This window comes from Gossypium hirsutum, chromosome A12 (assembly GCF_007990345.1).
Source record: "Gossypium hirsutum isolate 1008001.06 chromosome A12, Gossypium_hirsutum_v2.1, whole genome shotgun sequence".
Lineage (NCBI taxonomy): Eukaryota > Viridiplantae > Streptophyta > Magnoliopsida > Malvales > Malvaceae > Gossypium > Gossypium hirsutum.
The window spans coordinates 89,076,375-89,101,152 of record NC_053435.1 but is presented as its reverse complement, the minus strand read 5'-3'; the positions used below and the strand labels follow the sequence as shown (position 1 = coordinate 89,101,152).

The 24,778-nt window shown below is 30.2% G+C and overlaps 1 long non-coding RNA gene across 1 annotated transcript; it reads right to left on the bottom strand.

Annotated features, from left to right (window-relative positions):
• Window positions 1-20,484: 20,484 nt before the first annotated feature.
• LOC121210952 (uncharacterized) lies at window positions 20,485-24,255 on the bottom strand. Its single transcript, XR_005906265.1, has 2 exons — window positions 23,878-24,255; window positions 20,485-21,196 (listed from the first exon to the last, which is right to left on the bottom strand). It is a non-coding gene; the product is annotated as an uncharacterized lncRNA (long non-coding RNA).
• Between the last annotated feature and the right edge of the window lie 523 nt (window positions 24,256-24,778).

Sequence of the window (24,778 nt, the reverse complement as noted above, 5' to 3'; positions counted from 1 at the left end):
ATGCTTTCAGAGTTATCATAACACAAAATCGTACATATATTTTTCACACAACTTACCTATACCACATACAGACGTATATCAATAGATGTCACATTTCAAGTCTTATTTAAGCCAAACGGACCTTACGAAAGGTCTAATTATGAATTTCAAAGTCAAACGGGCCTAGGTGAAAATTTTTGAAAAATAGGCTCACACAACCTACATGGTTTGCTCGTGTAATTGCACACAACTGTGTGCTTCACATGCCAACTATACGGCTATGTGATGAATAACAATCTAAAAAACAACCTCTGTTTTAGCAAATTTTTCGAGTTCTAAACAACGTTTTGGGTTAGAATCACACACCTGATGCTATTTCTGATTGACCACACAACAACGAGGATTTCAGAACCTAAAATGACAATTAAAACCAACAATTTTAGCAACAAAACATCGAGATTAATCACTAATTCGACCACAACCACTAACGATAATCCTCAACAAAACAAAAATCAACTTAAGAAATTCAATTCCTTACCTAGAACAACAACCAAGCGATTCCTTAATTCACCAACGGATTAATCGATTCCAAATCTTCACCTAAACAGGATAATAGCGCACAACCAATTAATCCAAAATAACTCAATTCCAATACAATAATACTTCACACTTCTCCTAGCAATTTCACAGAACCAGTTAAAATGCAAATTGTTGAACCACTAAGATCACCTTATTTGCACACGAAGAGATACACAAAACTACTATAGAGAAAAGGTACATACATATCATACTTACCGACAGTCGAAACACTTCAACTCCATAATCTATTACACACAGTCCTCACAAAACTCAAGGAAGAACGACCGTAATAGAGCAAACAAAAGCACAAGAAAACAATAACAGGCTAACGTCGGTTTGAAAGTTCAAGAATGAAAATATCTGGAAAAAAAAGAAAATAAAAGAAACAATAACAAAGATGAGTTTTTCTAACAGCCAACAAAGAACAAAAAGAAGAAAAGAAGCAAATGGAGAGAACGAGATGGTTGAAAACTGGAGAAATTCTAGGAATATTTTTAGGGAAATTTTCAAAAACCAAAGGATAAGATATATTGCCATTAAACCAATAAGCTCATTCTTATCTATACTTGCGCAAAAATTAAATTTAAGCCAAATATGCAGAGATAGAAATAGGGACAAAAATAGTGAAAACTTCAAAGAAATAAATTTGAACACAAGACCTCAAACATACATCCAAATCACTTATCCACTGAAATAGATCAATTTACTTGACAACATATTCACAATTTTAACTCAAAATAATGACGTAACCACTCTCCCAATTTCTTTTAACCTGGTTTTGGGGATGTGACATAGTTTATATGTACAAGGATAAAATGGTAATTTCGTATAGTGAAGCGATTGAGTTGGGGCAAGCAATTACCATAACTACTCCATACCCACTATCGAAAAGAAAACTTCCACCCCGCATCCATTTTTCAAAAGAAAATTTTACTCTATTTAAAATGAATCGGTTCAGAATTCATTTGACGATTTGGATTTTGTCATCCCTAACTTGAAGTGCGATGGTGATCAAACTTGTGTGGGGCCAAGTGAATGGTTTTAATGATGTTGAATTTAGTGCTTAGTAGTTGAAGGTAAGTGATGAGTGCATAATAGTTTGGGTTGAGGAGAGGCGATGAGAGAGAAATTAATAAAGATGGATTGAGGGTGGTTTGTAAGGGAAAACAAATAAGAGTGGTAATTTTTTTTAATAATTTTCTAAACTTTTTTATAATACTTTTATAATTTCTAGTAATTATTTTAATATTTTAATACTTTATAATATCTTTTTAATATTAGAAAATATTATATTTTTAAGAATTTTTCCTATGAATAATACATTAAATCGTATTTTATATTCTCTAACAAAAAAAGATAATATAATGTTTTTAGATCATTTCAAACACAATTAATTAATCAAAATAAATCTAGATAAGAATTCATAAATTTTTGTAAGTTGAAACTCAAAACATAATATCTCAAAATTCTCAGTGTCTCAATTTTGCCATTGATATTATATTTTATGCTTTTAAATCAATTATGCCAAAAATATTTTTTATATAAAACTAATTAAATATTATGTGTAAATTTTATAAAAAATTTATAAATAATAATGCATAGAAAAACGTTGAATATTGAATAATACATTTAAAGTATAGTTGAAATGAATGGTTGGAAAACTTTAAAATTACAAAATTGGTCTTCGAAATAAATTATAAAAAAAAAATGGAGAATTTAGTTGAAAAGCTAAAGATTTAAATATTGGTAAGCTTAAGAGACAAAAATATTGATTTGTCATGTTTTAAAATAATGTAAAAGACTCAAAATGTAGTTTTTAAAATACAAAATTAACTAAATTTGCTCTTCAACTCAATATTAACCACACATTCTTGAAGTGACGATCTAACTCCTCAAAAGTGAAGGTAAAATGTCTCCCGCTCTCAACCATGATTTTAGTTTTAAAAGGGTTGCCCAAAACCATAGTCTTTTTATGCTGCTTTCCACCTTAAACATATATATATATATAGGCTTTGATTTATTTTGTAATCATTAAAGGTATTTTGGGAGACAAATCTCTTGTTGTTGAAATTATCATTTTAGTTCTTTTTTTTTAAAGTTATTTATAAGATTTATCACATTTATAAATAAAAATTTAATTTTATTAAAATATTTAGTTTATAAAAATTTATTATATTTATCAATAAGAATTTTAATTCTATTAAAAGAATTTTAATAAATGAGTTTATATAATAATAAATAAAATAAATAAATAAATTTTATATTGAATTAATTTATATTTAAATTATTATGTTTCCTTTAACCAATAAGGAAACAAAAGAAAATTTTGTATTACTTTAGTTCTAAATAACAAGTTTTAATTATTTATATAAACAATTTTATATTTCATATATAAAATTTTATAAATAATATATCATATTTATTTTTTTTATATATTATCTATAAAATATTATAATCAAATTATTTACTACTAAGAAAAAATAAAAATCAATTAAAAAAGAGTTTAGTTTACAATATATCAATTTTTTTTATAGTTTGTACAAATGCTTTAATAATGATTAGAAAATTTTTATTATTGCAATATTTAAATATTTAAAAAAATAATATATTTTAATAATTTAAATAAAATACTTACACTAATTACATTAATTAAAAATACATTTTAAAAATTAACTAAAAATTAGATGCGTAAAATTACATACAAGTGAACCTAAAAACCCGGCAATAATGAAATTGTAATCCATAAGTGACTATTAAACTCCCACAAAAGTAAAAGGTAAAATGTCTCTCACAGTCAGCAATGTTTTTAGTTTGAAAAGCCTTGCCTAAAACCATCATCTATATATTAATGGTGCTTTCCACCTTAAAGAACAAGTGAGACGTTTTGACTTATTATTTGTCAAGATATGTATTGGAGTAAATTTAGTAACTAATTCACTGTATTATGTAGTTTTAAAACTATCTTATATTTAGGACGAAGATCGAACTTCTCAACTATTGATTAAGATAAGAGAGACTTTTACCATTTCACTGAATTTTAATATCAAATAGTGATTATAAAAGAGTATACTAAGCAAATAATTGAAATGGTTTACTAAAATTTTATGTGATATATTGTAAGAAGAGAGCCAAAAAAACAAAAAACCTTTTTGTATTGATGGAAGCATGTGAGATATAGTGCTAAACTTTTGTGATATATAATTGCTGTTTTCATAGAATAATGAAGCTTTAATGATTTTCAAGATTTGGATGATAAAAAGTAGATTGACATGCATTTCTTTTCCACTTTCTAATCAATAATCAAATAAGATGGATGTAATAGAAAAAGTGTTCAACCAACAAAAGCCATTCACAACTAATCATCCTTCATATCTAATTTATACATACAAATAAAAGGTTACTGTCATGATTAGTCTTAAATATAAACTTTTTCAGAATCATTGGACCAACATTTCATATTGAAACTTTGACGAGGGAAGATTAAGATTTACATAATAATAAAAAAGTTACATCCCATTATAGTGCTTTTTTTTTTTACTTATAATTATCATTTTGAAATTTGATAAAATATACAATTTATCATTTAGTATGTGTAAATTCATTCCATGTTTTATTTGGTATGTAAAATAACTTAGTGATTCATGTAAAACATGGTTAATATGGGATTTAACTATATTTTATACTTCATATTTTAATATCATACATAATGGAAAATAATTTCAATTTGGTATTTAAATTTTTAAACAATCAAACATGGCCCAATAGCTAAAGTGTTATTAATGTTATTGAAGAAATTATTGAAGAAATTGGGTAAAATAAGATATCGGGACCTCTATCTCGTAAAACCGAGTCAAAAATAATTTTATAAATATTTATGAAATGTTATTAATGTGGTATTAAAATTTCGTTAGGAAATTTTAATGTTTGGGTAGTCAATTAAATGAAAAGGACTAAATTGTAATAGATGCAAAAGTTGCTAGAGTGATTAAATAGCTTAAGAGTCTAATGAGAAAGGATTTAAAAGTCAATTAGACCCAAAAGTTATTTGGGCTGGACGGCAAGGGTATGAAATCAGCAGAAAAATTGATAAATTAATGGTAAAATTGGAATATTGCAAAATTAACTAAATAAAACTAGGACTAAATAGGAAATATCTAGATTTCTCTTCATTTCTCTTCAATTCCAGCAGCTAAAAACGCCATAGGAGGGTTCTATAAGCTGGTATTTCATAATTTTTGCACCAAGTGAGTTAATCCTTGCCTTTTTCTTGTAATTTTTGTGTTTCATAAGACTTTTACAACTAGGTCCTACTATTAAATTCATTAGTTTTTGATTTCATGGATGAAATTGAAAGTCACCATAGTTGAGTGTTGTAAGTTTATGATGAAATAGAATTATATTAAAGCTTTAATTTGTTTATGAGATGATTTTATTAGGCAATTTCAATGGAAATTGATTTTTGGGACCTAATTGTGAAAATGTTTGGAATTAAAGTCTATTGCTGAAATTCTGATTCCTAAAGGTTGTAAACTAGTTTAAGGTGATAGAATAAAATGTTAATTGAGAAAAATCAGCTCAATTGAGAGGCTAATTGAGTAGGGACGAAATTATCATTTATTAAAAGCTTAGGGGAAAAATGGTAATAAACAGCTTGCACTAAAACAATTTGGACAGCAGCAGTAGACTAACTTTGAAAAATCACCAAAAATTGTAGGAATCGAATTAGAAGATGAAAAAAATGTGGAATTAAAGCTTATTGATTCTAGTTTCTCATAGAAGAAATATTGTAAGCAATGGATTTGTAAATTTTGAGATATAATGAATTTTGTGAGACAAGGTTAGAATGAATTCGGGTTCCCCTGTTCTGACTTTGAAAAATTATAAAAAATTGAATAAAAATAATTAGGGACTTAAATTTATATGTTTAGAATCCTGAATGAGTCTATTTTCAAGAAAAACAAATGAGGACATCATTCGAATCTTGTACGAGAAGATAATTAATTTTTAGTGAAGAAGGGTCGGAACTGTCAAACAGCAGAATAGAGGAGACTTCAATGAATAAACTGTATTAATTGGCCCAACCAAAAATTAAGATATTTTTATGGTAAGAAGACATATGAGTCTAGTTACTGGGAAAATTTATTGATCTTAATTTGGAGTTCTGTAACTCAAGTTATAAATAATTTAGTGACTATGACTCAAGTAGACAGCTTTGAATGAACTATAAATAATAGTTGAATTATAGAGAATGTTGCATATGAACATGAAATGTATTAAATTGATAATTAAATTTATTTATTTAGATCCAGAAGATTCAAATACGAAGCTAGATCGAGGAAAGGAAAAAGTTCGGGATTAATAGATTTTTACTGTTTACAAACAAGTATCAAGGTAAGTTCGTGTAACTTGAATTATATTCTTAAATACTTGAGATTGTATGTTATTGATGTGAATATGATTTGAATGTTCATTGTATGAAAATTTATGAAACATTGATATATTTGATAAAATGGGAAGAAATCCCGGTTGAATGAAAGGAAAATTTGATGGATCTCTGAAAAGGAATTGACGGTAAAAAGGATCTAGCCTGGACGGGTGATCCTATCTTGATATAGCCCTCCCGAAGAATATGTGTAGAATGGATTTAGCCCGGACGGGTAATCCGAATTAGGGTCTGAATTTAGCCTGGACCGGTAATTCAGATTCAAGCTCATTAGAGTAATTGTCGTTGCAGGGGATTTAGCCTGGACTGGTAATCCCAACAATACTCTATGAGTTTATATTGCAGGGGATTGAGCCTGGACTGGTAATCCCGCTGCAAGGTTGAGGTTCGCGGGAGTGTGCTCTCTGAAATGAAAATGTGCGCACATGAATATGAATTGACGGACCCGGAATTGTACACTAAAAGGGTACCTCTGAAAATCCATCGAAATTCCGATAAATTCAACGGGATAAATATGAAAAATAATAAGGGAATGAAAATCATGGTATTGATGAGTACATCAATCATGGTATATATATTATTGATACATGGAAATTATTGTACTAACTTGAATGTTGAGTTTGTGCATGTTAGGGTAATAATGCATTGAATGGATATATGAATGTTTATTATATTGTATTGAAAATATTAGGTAAGTATAATTCTTGTTACATGAGCTTACTAAGCACAAAGTGCTTACCCCGTTTTCTTTTTCCCTATTTTGTAGTGTTAAGAACTCAGAGGTCGGATTTGGTCGGGGACACATCACACTGTCAACCTCAGGATTTCGGTATATAAAGAAACTTTATTTTGGAAATCAATGGCATGTATAAGCTAACAAAGTAAATGTTAACGTGAAATGAATGTAAAGTTAGCCATTAATATGGTTAACAAACCTGGTTATAGATATGTGATGACGTTATCTTATATAAATGCATGAATCTATCATGAAAATATGTTGAATTAAAAAAAATTAATTCGTAAACTTTGGTAATGCCTCGTACCCTATTCCGGCAATGAATACGGGTAGGGGTATTACAACTGAACTATACACATCATTCACATACATAATACATACATTTATGCATTCATAATCAAAATCCATTCAACACATTCACATTGTCCCTTATACGGCCCTACGAGACCTTAAAACATGCTTAAAAGAGGTTCGAGGCTAAACTGATAACATTTAAAAACTTCAGCAAACTTATAAAATTTTCATGCATACAAGGTTCACACGACCGTGTGAATAGGCCATGTGCCTCACACGGCCACCAGACACGCCTGTGTCACAAGCCGTGTGGAAACAGGGCATACATACTGACTTGTATCACACGGTCAAAGACACGCCTGTGTGCCATGGCCGTGCGAAATCTGGAGGGTATACTGACTTGGGTCACACGTCTGACCACACGCCCATGTGCCAAGTCGTGTGCCACACACGGCCAGTAGACACGTCCGTGTGTCTAAGCCGTGTAATCCACTGACTTGTTTAACTAAGTTAAAGTAGAGACACGGTTGAGACACACACCCATGTGCTCAACCATGTGAGGAGAAATTAGGCTTGGGTTAAGCCACATTTCTCATCCTCCTCAAGCTTACATATACCACATCATTTCATACTATTTCAATACATTCAAAGGCTACCAAAGCATGCTATTTCATACACATTTCATACCATTTATAAACCATTCAATCAAACCCTAAAATCATAACCAAAAACATACCACATCAATATGTCATAACCAACATTTTTCACCTAACTTACTTATGCATATTCTCATCATATTATCAACTAATTCATGCCATAAAACATATCGTTTCATCATCTTAAAATCAATCCACAACATGCCATCTTCCAAGCAATAATACACCAATTAACATCTAACTAGTTGAACAACTCATAACCATCACAAGAACCATATCAAATATGCAAAACACAAGGCAACTATTACCACATATATCACTTATCAAACTCATAAATCAAGCCAACTTAAATGACTAAATACACACCAATATTACATCATTTCACAAGCCAATACACATGGCTAATATCACAACTCAAAACTTATCATCAACTTACTAGCCTATACTTGCCATATACCATATTTACAAAGCATCCAAAAATACCAACAAGTAGTCGATAGTGTAATGACGGTTCCTGATGATCCCCAATGTCCGAGCTAGCTTCGATAATCTATAAAATAGGGAAAGAACACACTAATTAAGCTTTAAAAGCTTAGTAAGCCGTATACAAATAAAATTACCACATGAATCAACATCATTTCCATCAAATAGGCAAACTATGAATAAGCACATATAAGTTCACAAACCTTTCCCCATGTATACATATTCAATGTCACATGTGAAATCATCAAATACTTCCCTTTTCAATACTCGTGTGAATCTCGTACGTACCTGAATCACTTAACTCGTTCACATATTCTTTCTTGACTTGACTTTTCCCGTCGGACCTTTTAGAATCTTTTAGGATACTCGAAAATCACATATAGCTCGTACAATGCCATATCCCAGATATGGTCTTACATGTTATCACATATTGATGCCAATGTCCTAGACATGGTCTTACATGAAATCACATAACGATGTCAATGTCCCAGACATGGTCTTACACGTAATCACAATATGATGCCAATGTCCTAGACATGGTTTTACACATAATCATGTCTCGTTAATCCTAATGTCATGACATTCATATCCTATACTATTCTTAAAGTTAGTACGAGACTTTCGGATATCATAACTTTGTCGATTCTTGCTCGTATTTGCTCATTCAATATTCATAGAAATTCAATGACAAATAAACATTTATAAATCAATTTAAAGGTATTTATTTTCATATGAACTTATCTCGTATTCGGAATAAACGGACTGGATCAACTATTCGATAACCTTTGATTTTCTCCGATCTAAATCCGATTTCTTTCGTTCTTGATCTATATACATTCAAAATTAACTTATTTATTCATCAAATCATTCAATTTAGTCTACAAACACAAATTCTGGTATTTTTACACTTTAGCCCCTAGAGTTCCATATTTTTACAATTTAGTCCCTATTTCACAAATACAAAAATTCATGCAATTTAATACCTTCCTAAGCTAGTCGAATTTTCCTAGTGCACATATCAGCCCATATTTATCATTTATTCACACATTTTCACATTTTCACAAATAAATCCCTATTTGACATTTTTGTCAAAAATCACTTTACAAAACATTAATATCTATCATCAAGTTTTCATATTTCATCATCAAACATCCAAAAGCTCAAATAATCATCAATGTAACTTCACAAAATCATGAAAAAAATTCAAAAATTAAGGCATGAGCTAGCTAGAATACAAAGCAACGATCTCAAAAACGTAAAAATCATCAAAAACCGAGCTTAAAACACTTACCAATCAAGCTTGCAAGTGCAGAACCCTAAAATGCTCTCAAAAGCTTTATTTTATTTTGATATTCGATTATAGATGAAGGAAATAAAGATGATTTTGGCTTTTGTTTTATTTAATTTAACTTAATTACTAAATTACATATTTAACCTTAAATAAAAACCATTTAAAACATCCATTTAATGCCCTTTTTATGTCAAATTCCACTATCAATGGTCTAATATCATCATAAGGACCTTTGGTTTAATGAATCATAACAATTAAACACTTTTAACAAATAGAATGCAAGTTTTGCATTTTACGCGATTTAGTCCTTTTATCAAATTAAGCATTTAAACGCTAAAATTATTTCACAAAACTTTCACCATATATTATCACATGCTATAAACACCAAAAATAATATTAAAATAATTTCTTGACCTCGAATTTGTGGTTCTAAATCCACTGTTCTGATTTAGCTAAAACCGGGTTGTTACATAAAGGAAGTATAATGTGACATTTTTCCGCTAATGAAATGTAAACATGTTGTAATATGTAGAAGTAAGGGGATACCTACTTTGCAAACAACAATTATGGTTAAAATAGTGCTTGAAACTATGGTTATAGTTTCAACCATGAAATCAAAAAGCGAAAACGTAAAGATGAATATCGAGATTATTTGTATAGTTCGACCATAGTCTACGTCTATAGGGCCTTGCCTAGAGCAATGATCCATTATATTTCTCACAGTACAATCAATGATTTATGTAACCTTCCTAATTCGGCCTAGACGTTATAATCGAATCATGAATACTACATCAACCACTGAAATGACTAAGTAAATCAACTAATCTCTTAAAAACCCTAATCTGACTAATTTTAGGAAAAATCATTGATGTTGTTGCTTTGAGTTGGATTAAAACATATGTTTTTTAAGCTGTCTATACTTGGGATTCATTTATTGTCGATAGTGATATTTTAGAAAACTATTTGTATTGTTGCCCTTTAATCATTATTTGTGAATTTTTTTTAAAAAAAAATCCTAATTGATTTAACGTTTTGTTTTACAAAAATTGAATCTTTGTAACGCAACAGAAGTTGATGAACAATGCCAGTTTTAGTTAAGCTAGATAACATGAAATTATCGGTTATTAAGTTCAAACTACTCGAATGAATAATGCATGCACAATATCCCCAAATAAAAAATAATCAAGCCACAGACCAAAGACATAAAAAATTACATAACCAAATCAATAGAAAACTTATTGAGAGTACTTTATTTGAAAATAGTTCGATGACCGAGGTGGTGCTCCGTATGCCAGGCTTGGTCCTAGTCTTGAGGGTTACCTGAAAAGTTAAACACTGTAGGGGAGTGAGCTTATGAAAGCTTAGTGTGAGTCTAAACACAATACAAGACGCATACTTTCATATTGAACATAACAGTCAACATTACCAAATCACATCATTATGTAGCAATTACCAATCAGTGTATGAGCATGTTATATTGTATGATGCAATGCAAAAGGTTCCTGCTCAACCATTTGCTACACACCACAAGTTCCTAGAACTTGTCCACTAAACTCCAACAATGTGAGCCGAAGCTCGATATGGATAAACCATCAGTAACAGTAATGTAGATAAATTGCCAGTAAAAATGCAAATAAGTTGTTAGTAATGTGGACTAGTAGCCACCAATATTGCAGACAAGCTACAAATAATGTGATTAAACCGCCCAATCTCCTGACAACAATATTGTGGACTTTAAATATCGTCGGTACTCCATAGAACTCCTCCATCAACCATAAATATCTACCACATACAGATGTTATATGTCATACAATCAGTAAGCTCATCATGCTTTCAATAACAGTTTCAGTACAATGGCATGCTTAACATGCATATCAACATACAGTATCGATGTATGCCTTGCATACTTTTCATACAGTAAATATCACAAATGGTATGTAATTTAAAGCTTAATGTCAATCATGGCATATTACATGCATATCAATCAATGTTTCAAAATTCAACATGTTATACATGCATTCACTACACAATTTTCACCACGAATTTAGCAATCAAAGATATGACATACCAAACATGCAGTCAACCAAATTATAACACAAAGTCATACATTACATACAACTCATACACAATTCAACTGGTCCCAACTAGGCCTTTTACAATCGGGCTTTCTACATAAATACGTACCTTGCTTGGCATTCCACTCATCTTAGGCAATTCGGCCACGCCAAAACAAGCAAGCATAACTACCATTTTAAAACATATTTTAAGATTTTTTTACTGATTTAGAAAAGGGAAGACCCACACCTTAATTTTCACAAGTCCACAGCGGTAATTCGTAAAATCTGCACTTTCACACTTAAGTCTTAGATGAGCCTAAATCCAAAAACAATACTTAATACACTAAAATACGGTTAATTACCAGCCTTGAAACACTCCTAAGGGTTCCTACCAAAGCAATGCCACATTAACGAATTTTAATATTTAAAATGACTAGCGAACTTTCATTGATTTGATGCAAAACAAGGGTGCAAATCTGACTTCACTACTGATCTGAGACATTTTGATTGTTGGAAAATCGGGCTTGGAAAATGCTTAGGAAAATAGATTTAGGGAAAAACCATAGTTTTAAAAAAATTCCAAAACAAGAACTTGATTGTGATATCTAAAGTAAAAAATACTTTAATCAAAATTGTACCTTTTCGATTCGTTTAGGATGAACACTACGACCAAGTAGTCTTCTTCACTATCCTCAAGCTCATATCTACTAGTGTAGGCTCGCTTCGAATTATAAAAATTTTCCATAAAAATTAACAGTGGGGTAAATTCGCAATTTCTCTAAACTTTTAGGCGAAGTTATAAATAAGAAAAATATCTCTAGAAATTTTCTAAAATAATTTCTTTAGAAAATTTTCTCTTTACAACTTTCTCTTCAATTCAAGTGTGTGTAATTAATGACTTAATGCTCTATTTATATAGGAGAGTTTAGAGAGTTCAGCTATGATTAAACTTAATTACTTTAATATTAAATTAATATAATTTTTATACTATTAAGATAAGTATTAAATTTAATTTAATATTAAATCTATTAAAATAATATTATTTTGGAATATTTAATTCAAAATCAAATTCTGGTAGAGTCCCAGTAGGAGTGTAATTCTTCCACCACTCAACCATCAAAGACCCATCGTCGCCGACCATTTTTCGGCCACCAAAATGTCGTTGTTGTAGCCACCGTCACCCCAAACTAGTTTGATTTATGGTCGGACCAATATGGTCCAGCCACCGGTTGGACCATCAGTCCACTTTCACATACCAAGCCCGATTTGACTAGTTTTTGGGTCTTGGTATCGATTCTGGGCTCTCGGGTGCAATTTACGATCTTAAGTCCAATTTTCAAGTTCAATTACCAATTGTGCCAATTGTTTGACTTGAAAATTAATTTACAAAAATATTATATTAATTTTAATTAATTTGATTGTACTTTATCAAAATTAACTTTCCAAAAAATCACTTAAATTTGCCAAATTTATTTTTCAAGAAACTTCTTTAATCAAATTCTCTAGTTGAACAATTCTTACGACTGCCCAATTTAATTCTATATTGAATAAATCAACTCAATTAAATTATTTCCAAAGTCGTAATATTTTCTTCCGATTCAAATGCAGTTCGATCGAGCTTTTATTGAGCTAGCGGAAGGACCAATCAGATACAATTAGGCTCTAATAATGCAATTATGTCTAAAAGCATTGTTTCGATAATTTGCAATCACTTAATCCTTATTGTATACTCTTTACGAAAATAATTCATCCAACTGCTTTGTCCAATGACCTCGTCACGTGTGTGTTACTCTCATATGATATCCTTGATTCCTTTGAGTTAAACCCGTTGACTCAATACGATCCTATTTTATCTCATTGTCATCATTGTGTCTTTTTAATGATTAATATGATTACTATCAACAAATGACTATGATAAATTGTTCGTTTGAGAATGAGTAACCTGTGGCCACGTTCCATATTTATCAATCCACACAATGCCAATAAAAGGATATTGTTAAGTCTTTCATTGAGATATAAATTTCATTGTTGCTAGTAAAGTCATGCCATACATAAGTCATGTACCCAACATATCAACTATTGACTCGATCATCTTTAGAGCATAAGCCTCCACTTATATCAAAGCACATGAGTTACATACACATGGTCAGTGGCTAACTCATGACTTAGGTAAATCACACCATGAATGTCACAAGTGAATTAATTCACAAATGGATTCAGAATTAATTCATCTTGGATCCAGTTCGATGTATCATTCTTTGGAGCCTGAACTTTTTCTTGTCCAAGTTAGTCCTTGAACTTGGTAATTGTTCCCACATTGGGGCCAAAACATTTTCCGAGTCCAAGTTAGTCCTTGATATTTCCTTAAAGGCCCTGAAGTTTAGGCCCCCAATGTGGGAATAATTATCAAGTTTAGGCCCCAATAAGTGAACTATTGCCAAATTTAGGGACTAACTTGATTAAAAAGGCTTAAGCCCCAATGTGAAAACAATTGCCTAGTTTAGTCCCCAGGATGTAAACAATTTCCAAATTTAAAGACTAACTTGGAATAAAAATTTCAAACCCTAATATAGGAGTTATTACCAAATTCAATTCAAAACTACAAACTCAAATATTATATTTTTACCATTTCATAAAAAAAAGAAGAAGTGATTTTACCAATTGATCAAAAACTATATATATTTTATCTAGTTCTTTATTTACAAATATTTCGTACATTTGTGCTTATATCAGAAGTACAAAATCAAATATTACAAAATATACAAATCAAATTGCGATTTACAAAAGACATATTGATTTTTGCATTTTTAGTAACTTTGAATGCAACATAAGCTTGTAATAGTTAATGTTCCAACATATAATACTCAGTTAACTACATATATTAGAATTAAAAAACTACACAAATATGTCTGAATATAAAAAAAACAAGATACGACAAATATTTGTTTTCAAATTAGATTATACAATGTTTAATTTAAAATATTATTTTTATTTAACTTTATACTTCATTAAAAGTCAACTAATTTGAACTAAAATGACACATACTGAAGAATTCATATGCCAAACTTCAATTGAATGTATATCAAATATTAAAGAATATATTATTTTGTGAGGATAAAATAAAAAATTAAGTTTTATATGACATTATTAAAGTGGGGCAACCTAATTATGCATGGAGCAACATGAGAGAGAGAGAGAGAGAAGCAAAGACAAAGACGAAGAGACAATATTCATCCCCTCAATTAATACACACACATATATATAGTGAGCAAGTTTACAAGTGTCCCCGCAGATAAGATGTTGGGTGCAAATTGAAAAGCTCTTTTTTTCTTTTTCTCAAGCTAGGGATAGAACAGTAATGGTGATGTTGAGTTTCGGCACCTGAAGTATATAAGTTGATGCAATTAAATGAGGAAAACATAAGTGACGTTGGTTGGTAGATAGAATAATCCAGCTAGCACCTACCTACTTACCTATGCTGTGCTCTGCTAGCCAAGGGAATGAATTTGTATTATTTATTTATGCCAAAACCCTTCAATAATTATGGATGGAGGAGGGCTCCACCCCCCACTATCTCTAATCTCCTTTTGCCTACTAACACTAGGAGCAGGAATCCTAATCATTCATAATGCATATGCTAATGCCTTTCTATCTTTAATATAATTAGGGCAATTACTGGGACAGCCCAAACGTTTTATCTTTGGCTATGATATTAATCCTTTTTCCATTATAATGCTATTATACCAATAATGAAATTTAATTATATAAAACAAATTTAATGCTTTGCTAGTGCCGTTACTTGGTTTTGTGTATACAACTAAGCTTAGCTCATCTCTAACTAAAGAATTTATTCCAATTCCAACCCATCCTTCTACTTCTTTGTTGTTTCCATGCATTATAATACATCATGATGACTTTAAAATAGGATATATTTTATTTTCATCACTTCAATTTTTTTTTAAATTTAGTCACTTTAAATAAGATAATTGTGAAAATTAATCGCTATCATTAAAATTTCTGTGAGTACTGATGTGGCATATTAGTACATTGAGCGATTAACACATGACATTTTTTGTTGACTTTTGATTAAAGTTTAAAAAATTCCCTATAATTAGTCCAAAACTTTTCTCCTAAACTTTAGTCAAAAGCCAATAAAAAAAATGCTACATATCAGTCACTCAATGGGCACATTAACAATCTGTTAAAAGAAAATGAAAATTTTAATGGCAATGGCTAATTCACACCATTATTTTATTTAGAGTGACTAAATTAAGATTTAGATTTACCCATAATGTTAATGATGATATCAATTATAAGATGGCTTCCACTAAATTCCTTTGACTTCTAAAGCTTTAAAGTTGATGTTCCAATTTGGAGGGATTTCACATTCTTCTTTAAATCATACATTAATTGACCACTAAACAAAACAAGTGGTTTTTATAATTAGTATGAGAGATGCATGCTATAAAATGCCTCAATTCTTAATTCTACTTATTAAGGGTAGTTTAGCCTCTTTTTTTGTTGAAAAAATAAAAGTGCTTATATATTTAAAATAATCTAAGATTTATCCATAATTTCAATAGCAAAAGTCAAAATATTTTATCACTTGTACATTACTTTTTATGTTAAAAATAGATTTTTTAAATCAAATAAAAAAAAATTAAAAGTTATATATTATTTATACATTCAAATTAAATTTTACAAACAATTTATATTGATTATTGAAAAAATATTTCAAATTTATATTTCATAAATCATAATATTATTATTTTATTATATTTATACTATAATCTAAATTTATATTTATATAAATTCTAAATCTACTATTTCTATTTATATTTTCAATAACACTACCTCAAACTTATTCAAAAACATTTTTACTAGCTAAAAGTAGTTGTCAAAATTTAGACACTAAAACCTATACGCTTTAACTTAGTTTACTTGCTTAGCTAGGTAACCAGTTCCTATTTCAATGGCAATAAAGAAGTCCTGTAAAATTATTTATTTTTATTTAGATTATGTTTCATAAATTAAAAAAATAAGTATTAAAAAATTAAGTGTCGAATTTATGTTATAAAATTTATTTGGTGTATTATTAAAAATTAAAAATTAATTATAATTACATTGTTTGATGATAATATAATCTTAAATTAAATAGAATAAAAAAATAACAATTAATTTTATTTTCTATTAAGTAATAAATAAGTATTTATCATTTTCTATACTATATAACATAAAAATATAAATAGACTTTAGAAATTTAAATAGAATTAGAAAAGCGATTTAGAATTTTTACTTTTTTAAAAGGTTTCGTTTCTTTGGTGGCGAGGGACGTCCGCCATCATTTCCTTCTCTCCACCATCATTTTGCTTTGCTTTTTAGTTTTTATATAAAATATCTCTTTTATTATTTTTTAATTTTTCTATTAGGGGCATCTAAATTTCGTTTTAGTTTTAAGGGTGATAAATGTTTGGTGTTGGAGTCATGAGATTATCTTGATATAGATTATTTTTTAGTATCGTTTTTTGTCTCATTTTAAGAAGAGTAAGTTCAATACTTTGAACAATACATGGTTGGTAAAAAAAACTCAATTCATAATTGTTGTTTTATTTTATCAAAAAAAAAAAATTGATGTGATTCGGTTAGGTGTGTAGTTGGATGATGTCATGAGAATTAGCGATCTAATTTAATGATTTGCGCAATTGAGATCACTAATTAAAGTCGAGTTCTCCTCATTTGTAAAGTTGTCGAATAATTAAATTGTGAGAGCTAATATGGAAGTTGTTTGTTTCACATGGATTAATTGTCAAACTATTGAAACAATTAGTTTTTCGGTAGAGAGAATTGGTGGTTTAAGACTATATATCATTGAATGGGGAGACATTTATAATTTATAATCAGTTCAAAAACTTAAAGCAAAGTTATGGAGTTTTTATAGTTCTGGTTCAGTGTATTTTTTATATTTTGTTTAACTTTGTTATACTTGAAACCCTTCTCCATATTTACAAATTTTGAGCACGAAATTCTGTACAATATATTTTGATGGTGAGAAATTATAAAATTGTTTGTGGCATTGAATTTAAATTCAATAAACTACTTTTTTAAAGTTTGAGGGATTCTGTACGCATCACAGCCTTTGTGAGTTTCCTTGAGACTTAATTCTTCATGTAAACGTTTTATTGTTTGCTAGTTTGGATTTGATTAATTAATGATTGTAATAATTTATTTTAATAATAATTTTCGAATTCTTTTTTAGAAAAAAAGTAGTTAGCCCGAGTATTAAGTTGGGTGTGGAAGTCAAAGGCAAGCCGGATGGCGACAAAATGAAATAGGGAGGGGAATATAGGTGTGATTCAAATTCATATTGAAGTTGAAGTTTGTTAAAAGTGTAGAGCAGATGGACCCTTATGGGGTGGGATGTGTGGAAACAAGAACCATGTCCATATTGGTGAAGAGAACACAGTAAGCAAGTAATTATGTCCATCAAAGTTGACAGATGAAAGATGCAGCAAGAATTCCCCGGACATGTTGATCTCCATCCATCAACTTTAGCTTTTGCTCCTATGTTATTTGTCCATGGGCATGGGCATGCCTCTGCAAAAACAATCCACAACCAAGGGGTCCTCAAACCTAACTCATGTCAGTTCCATTTCCAAGTTGAAACTCGAGATAGCATAGCACCAGGATTTTCTTTTAACTTTATAATTAATTGGGTCAAATCAATTCGTATTTCACAATCTAGATTGGCTTCATACCCCGACACTCCGGCACTCATACAGTGTAACGACGAGGAGGCTTCATTATAAAATTAATTTCCAGACAATAACACAATAGCAACCCCTCACTTTCTGATCTGACTCCAAGTTCCTATCTAATACCCAGCAAAGCAAAAATGCATAAATTAATGAAAGCCCCAAATTTTTGGTTCCAAAGGAATGGACATGCAAGCGAGGTGCCCAGATTCCTCCCCTTTGAAAATCATTACTCATTTACCTAATAGCCTTACACGACACCCCGACAGCAATATCAATGTCGCATTTCGAGGACGCTTTTATTTATTAAATATTGAAGTAGATCCACTGAAAAAAATGACTGAATTCGGTGGGAAACAAATATTTAAGGATATTACTTATAAGACGAAGAAATCTGGAAATTGAATGAATGTGTATTTTTAATATGACCCAAGAGGCGAAGACCCATTCGTCAGCGCTTTTAACTCCCGGCAACATAAGATCTTCACTTAATTATTTTAATTATGGCAATCACATGACATGCTGCTGCTACAAGTCAACTTGGGTCACGGGTTGGAACTTGGAATTCATGACTCTTTGTTTTCTTTCTCTTTCTATTTAGGCATGGAACAAAGCTCAACTAATTTTGCAAATTTGTCTGCTCTGAGCGTCGCCTCACCTCGCCTCATCTCCGATATATTTGTATATGATTCACCACTGCTTTTCTTTCTCATAAACCACGACTTTTCTTTAATTTAACTCTGCTACTGCCTGCATATTTCTTTTACAATTAAGCTATTTTTTAGAAAACAACATGATTATACAATTTTCACTTGCAGGGATGAAATGGAAATAATTCAAAATTTAAACGTTTACATTTAATTTAATTAAAATAAAAATGTATATCTAAATTGATTCAAAATGGTTTGAATATGTTTGAAAGTATTCAAATCCAAAACTCATCCATAATCATTTGTAATATTTAAAAGAAAGATAGAATTAAAACACTTTTTATTCTAATATTTTAAAAAAATTAGTTAAGAGTTAATATTTATAATATATATAAGTCTTGACTTGAATGAAGTAATGGTTAAAATTTTTATAAGACACTTGTTGAACACGAGTTCAAATTGTGTTACCTCATCCTTACTTTTAATATTGTATAAAAATTATAATATATATAAGAATTTTATCTTTAATCTATAGAAAATACAAATTTATCTTTAAAAAGGAATAGTTTGTTTGTAGTTGTAATTTTAAAAGTTTTTCTTGAAAAATTAAACTGAAACTAAAAGCATCAGATAATTTGAATTGTATAAAGAAATTGCTAATATCAATTTAGTTTTGACAGACCTAACCCATTTAGCTAGACAATCTAAGCCCATTTAGCTAAACAACAAAGCAAAAGTCAACTTAATTTTGACAGCTCAAGAGCATCTAGCTAAACAGCCCAAAGCAATTTAATTTTGACAGCCGAAACCTATTTTATAATCCAAACCCATTAATTTAATACATAATTCTTTGATATACAAGTAGTAAACAAGTTAGTTGAAATTTTTTCATGCATCAGTATTTGTTAAATTAAAAAATAAATAAATAAAATATCCACTTCCACAGTCAATATCTCAAAACTTTCCCTTTTCCTTTTTTATTTTTTTTTAAAAAATCTAATTATAAGTACAATTATAATCTAATTACATAGCGTAAGCTCCAGCAACTATAATTAGAATAAAACCAACACAAATCATAATTACATTGAAACCAAAGTAAGTTTGAAGGATAACCCACACATGATAATTATATATAATGGGATTCGAACCTAGGTGCTTAAGGATCTTAAAACTAAAATATTTAAATTAATTCTAATTTAATGTAAACCTAAGTTAATTAAACAACTAAATTATTTTAACCTGAACACAATTAAACCTTGAAGCTTGGTTAAGGCAAAAGTTTTAGACCCTTGAGCATATAGGTTTGTGATTCACCATGTTTAGTTATGATATTCGGTTTTTCAATCCCAACATGTGTGTATGCCTTGGATGATTTTTTTTTTCAGTTCTTTTTTATTTTTTGCTTGTCATGTCTGTCTTATACTAATTTATTCCATGTTATAATTGCTTATATATATATATTTGTAATAGTAAAAACATAAAATTAAAAAAAAAAACCTTGATTTTTTATCAAGATAATTTTTTTTTCAATTTAAAAGATAAATATCAAAACTAAGCATGAACATTGGTTGCACATATTTTTTTAGATAAATAATGACTCAAGTCTAATTACAACATTACAAAAAGTAGGGTACTGTAACCAAAAGAATGAAAAAAAAAAAAAAACATCCATGTTCTATTTACACTCCATCCCCATTTTGTGCTTAAAGTTTGTTGGCTAAGAGATCTTTCGGCCATCTTACTGCCAATTATCGTATCCCTAACAAAACCTTTCAACTGTATCTCTAACGAAACCTTTCACTGGCAAAAGAAGAGCTTGAGATTACCTTTACTTTCTACTATGAATTCTTCCATTTCTTTCTTTCAAAACCACCTAAGGATGGTGGCTTTAAAACTTCACCTTTGCATTTACCATTAACCATTGAATTCTATTATGCCAAGTACAATGAACATCAATGAAACCACATGCATTCAATATATCATCCCATAACAGCTTAGAAAAAAAAAGCATGTAATGAAAAGATGATCTCTAGTTTCCAAAGCTTCTCCACACAAAATGCAATCATTAAAATTTTGAAAACCCTAAGAGCAAAGCCTACTCCTGTCGATCCTACATGGCTAACAATGATATAAAAAAATGTTAAGAATAGAAAGTTGACCTCCGATCAGTCTATGCCATGGTACCCTCCCTTTTCTGTCTGATAAGATCCCATGCCTTGACGGTTTTATATCCCTCCCCAATCCATTTCCATTTTAGAATTCCTCATTGCACCTCACTACGCAATGGAGTTAAATTTCTTAGCTTAAGGAATTTCATTATAGTTCAAGCACAGTTGGCTTGCAATTGAATTCGAAGACACAAGTCTGAAACCAAGCCACCATAGAGATCCAGCAGTTGTAAAAATCCTCCAAAGGTTTTTAAATTGACCAGAGATCTAAGTGATCTTCTTTATAACCTTTGAAGGCAACAAGTTTCTACACAAAAAAAATTGAATGCAAAACACAACTGATTGAAAAAACCGAAGCCTTCACGTAAAGGTCAAATTTCTAGCAACCCAACTTTTAGTCCTACTTGTAATCTTTTCAACAAGAGGGTGGAAGTCACTATATCTCAAATTCCTAGTTACTAATGGTACAACAAGGTACCTAACTAGGAAAGTTCCAAATTTCATGCCAGTAGGTTCTACAATTTCTTACACCTCAAAATTATTTAGACTAGTGTTAAATAATTCACTCTTAGATGAGTTTATTTGTAGTCTAGAGACTTGCCAAAATAAGCCAAGAACATTTTTAATTGCTTGTATAGATGCCAAATTCCCTTTGGTGAAAACCAATATGTCATTCGCAAAACAAAGATGGGAGCGACAAAAATTTTTGCACTTAGGAGAGTCCAAAATTTTGTGCTTCCCAGTTGCATTAAGAAGGCAAGACAAAACATTCATGCCCAAAATGAACAAATAAGGGAACAAGGGATCACCTTGTTTAACCCTTTTTTTTTTACTAGAAATATATACCATTAAACCACCATTAAAAGCCACTGATTACTTTGGTTTAGTGATATAAGCTTCAATCCACTTCCTAAACTTCTTCGAAAATCCAAGAACCCTTGGCATTTGTAACAGGAAATCCAAACTTCAGGAATCAAAAGCCTTCTTTAAGTCCACTTTTAGTGTACATATTGGTGAAATAGTCTTTCTACTGTAACTGTTAACCAATTCTCGTGCTAATAAAATATTATCATTCAAATATCCCCCCCTTCATGAAAGCTCATTGGTTAAGTGATGATGCTAGGAAAACATTTCTTAAGCTGATTAGCTAGAATCTCTCTTACACATTTGTAAAAAGTGGAGCAGTAGAAAATTGGCCTAAAGTTTGTCATGTAAATAGGATTTGGAACCTTGGGAACTAACATAATGATTGTGGAATTAAAGAAAGTCAGCATTTTTCCAGTCGTGAAAAAAAAACCTAACAACTTCCACAAAGGTTGAACCCACAATCCTCCAAGTTTTTCGAAAAAATCCAGCTAAGTAACCATCAGGGATAGGAGGTTTTAAGGGTGCATAGAGAAAATTGTAATTTTAATTTCCTTAATAGTGATAGGAGAAATAAGAGCATTCTTCAATTCTTTGACCACTTAAACTTGTAATAAACAACCATTAACTCATCTGAAATTCAGTAGCTCTTGGATCCTTAGTGCCTAATGTATCCTTGAAAAAACAAATCACCTCCTTAGAAATGGCATAAACGGAATCCAATTTCTTACCAGTAGAGTCAAAGAGAGTTTGAATAGTAGCCTAATTTGAACTTGATTATGAAAAGAATGAAGTATTTTGATCCCCCTCCTTCACCCATTGCACTCTTGATTTTTGCCTATAAAATTTTTTCCCTTGTTACTAAAAGAATGCAAGTTCACTCGCAACCTTTTTCTGTCATAATCAGTGTTTTAGTAGGTTTACTTAACATTTTCATTTGCAAATTTTCCAACTCTCCTTGATACTTTACTAAAATGAGTGATATTAAACTCGTTTATGACAACTTTGAGTCTTTTTAGCTTGCAGAAAAATCGTTGCATTGGGTCCCTATGGATAGGCTCACACCAAGATTGCTAGACAATCTTGCCAAAATCAGGGTGACCATCCCAAAAAGGGAAATATTTAAAAGGCTTTAAAGGACATGAAATAACAAATTTAAGCTTGACCAAGCTCAGTGAATGGTTAGTTACATCAAGAGGAAGAAACTCTACTACTGAGACTGGAAAACATGAGTGCCAAGCTGAATTAACCAATACTCTATCCAACTTCCTAAAGAGAGGTGATTCCAGTCTCATGTTACAGCAAGTAAACAGAGTCCCTATAAAAGGGTGATCAATAACCTTCAAATTTTCCATACAATCAATGAAATCATTCATGTCTAATGTAAAAGTTTTAAAGCCATTAAAATCTAAACTATCTTTGGGGACTGCACATTGCTTTGAAATCCCCGACGATAATATAAGGCCTATTTTCCACTTTCCACCATACTCCTATGCTCAAAAGATAAGTTTCCAAGTTTAATCTAAATAACAGTCGTCTTCCAAATCAAATTGTTAAGAGTACATTTCTGGCTTTCATTTACAGAGTATTATAGCTTTATGTTGAATATGCCATTGTTTTGATTCAAGAATCCAATCTCGAGTTTTTTTTTTTCTATTAGGAGCAATCAAATAGATACTTGGGCTAACAAGTTTGATATCAACATCGCCTTTTCTTCCCTATAAAAATATTTGCTAATTTCTGGAATTGGCTAAAGTTTGAAGCCTTTCCCACAAATTGCCCAACTATAACATTCTTCTATTGAGCAAGCCCTCATCAAGAACATTCTTAGGGGGCTTGACAATGCATTTCACAATCTCCTTTAGATGGAAAAAATTGAAGGGATTGATTAACAATAAAAAGAGACTTCTAATTTCTAAGGTTACCTGTTCGAAAACCTGAAGAAGATGCAGCCACGGTCTCGCCTTTCACAGTTTCAACTCCAACCTTTTCCCCCTTTGATATGGCCTTCATAACAGAATCTCAAGAATTGGAACATTGCATACATAACGAAGGAAACTCTATTTCATAAATATGATATTTTTAATAAAGACGATGGGCATTTCTCTCCCAAGAGAATTGAATCAGCCATCATAATCAAGAAAAAAATAATAAGGGAAAAGACAATTAAGAAATCCATGAAATCCAAGAACAAACAAGAGATTCAATGAGAAACTTTGTAAAATCAAACTAAGAAAATGAAAAGATTTTGACAAATTTTCTTCGGGCTCTCGTTATCCCTGCCAAAATGTGTCATGAAAAACTTTAGCCACGCATTTCGAGCTTTAATTTTATATGTTGATTTATATTTATATTTATTCAATATAAAAATAAAATTAAACCACCTAAATAATTACTCTAAAATTACTTCATCTTGTTTTGCAGGGTAAAGCCAGAATAATCTTTTAAGGAGTAGAATGAAATTTTAATTTTTTTATAATCTATATCTTTATAATTTTTAAAGGATTAAATCAAATTTTTATAATTTTAAAGAGGCCAAAGTACAATTTTACATTTACTAATTTAAAATTTTTTAAAAATTTAAAGATTTAAATAACAATTTTATATTTTAAGAGAGCCGGAGCCTATGCCAGCCCCCCCTCTAGATTCGCCACTCCAAATTTTTTTTTGTCAAATGTAGAATTTCAATAGTAAGTATTCTTATTTTAGTGACTGTTTTGTTAAAGTCAAAATGAAAAACTGTCTAGGATGCCAAGTATTGCGGATTATTCTACCAATTGTGTATATATATTTAAATATTTAAAAAATTAATTATAAACTCACATT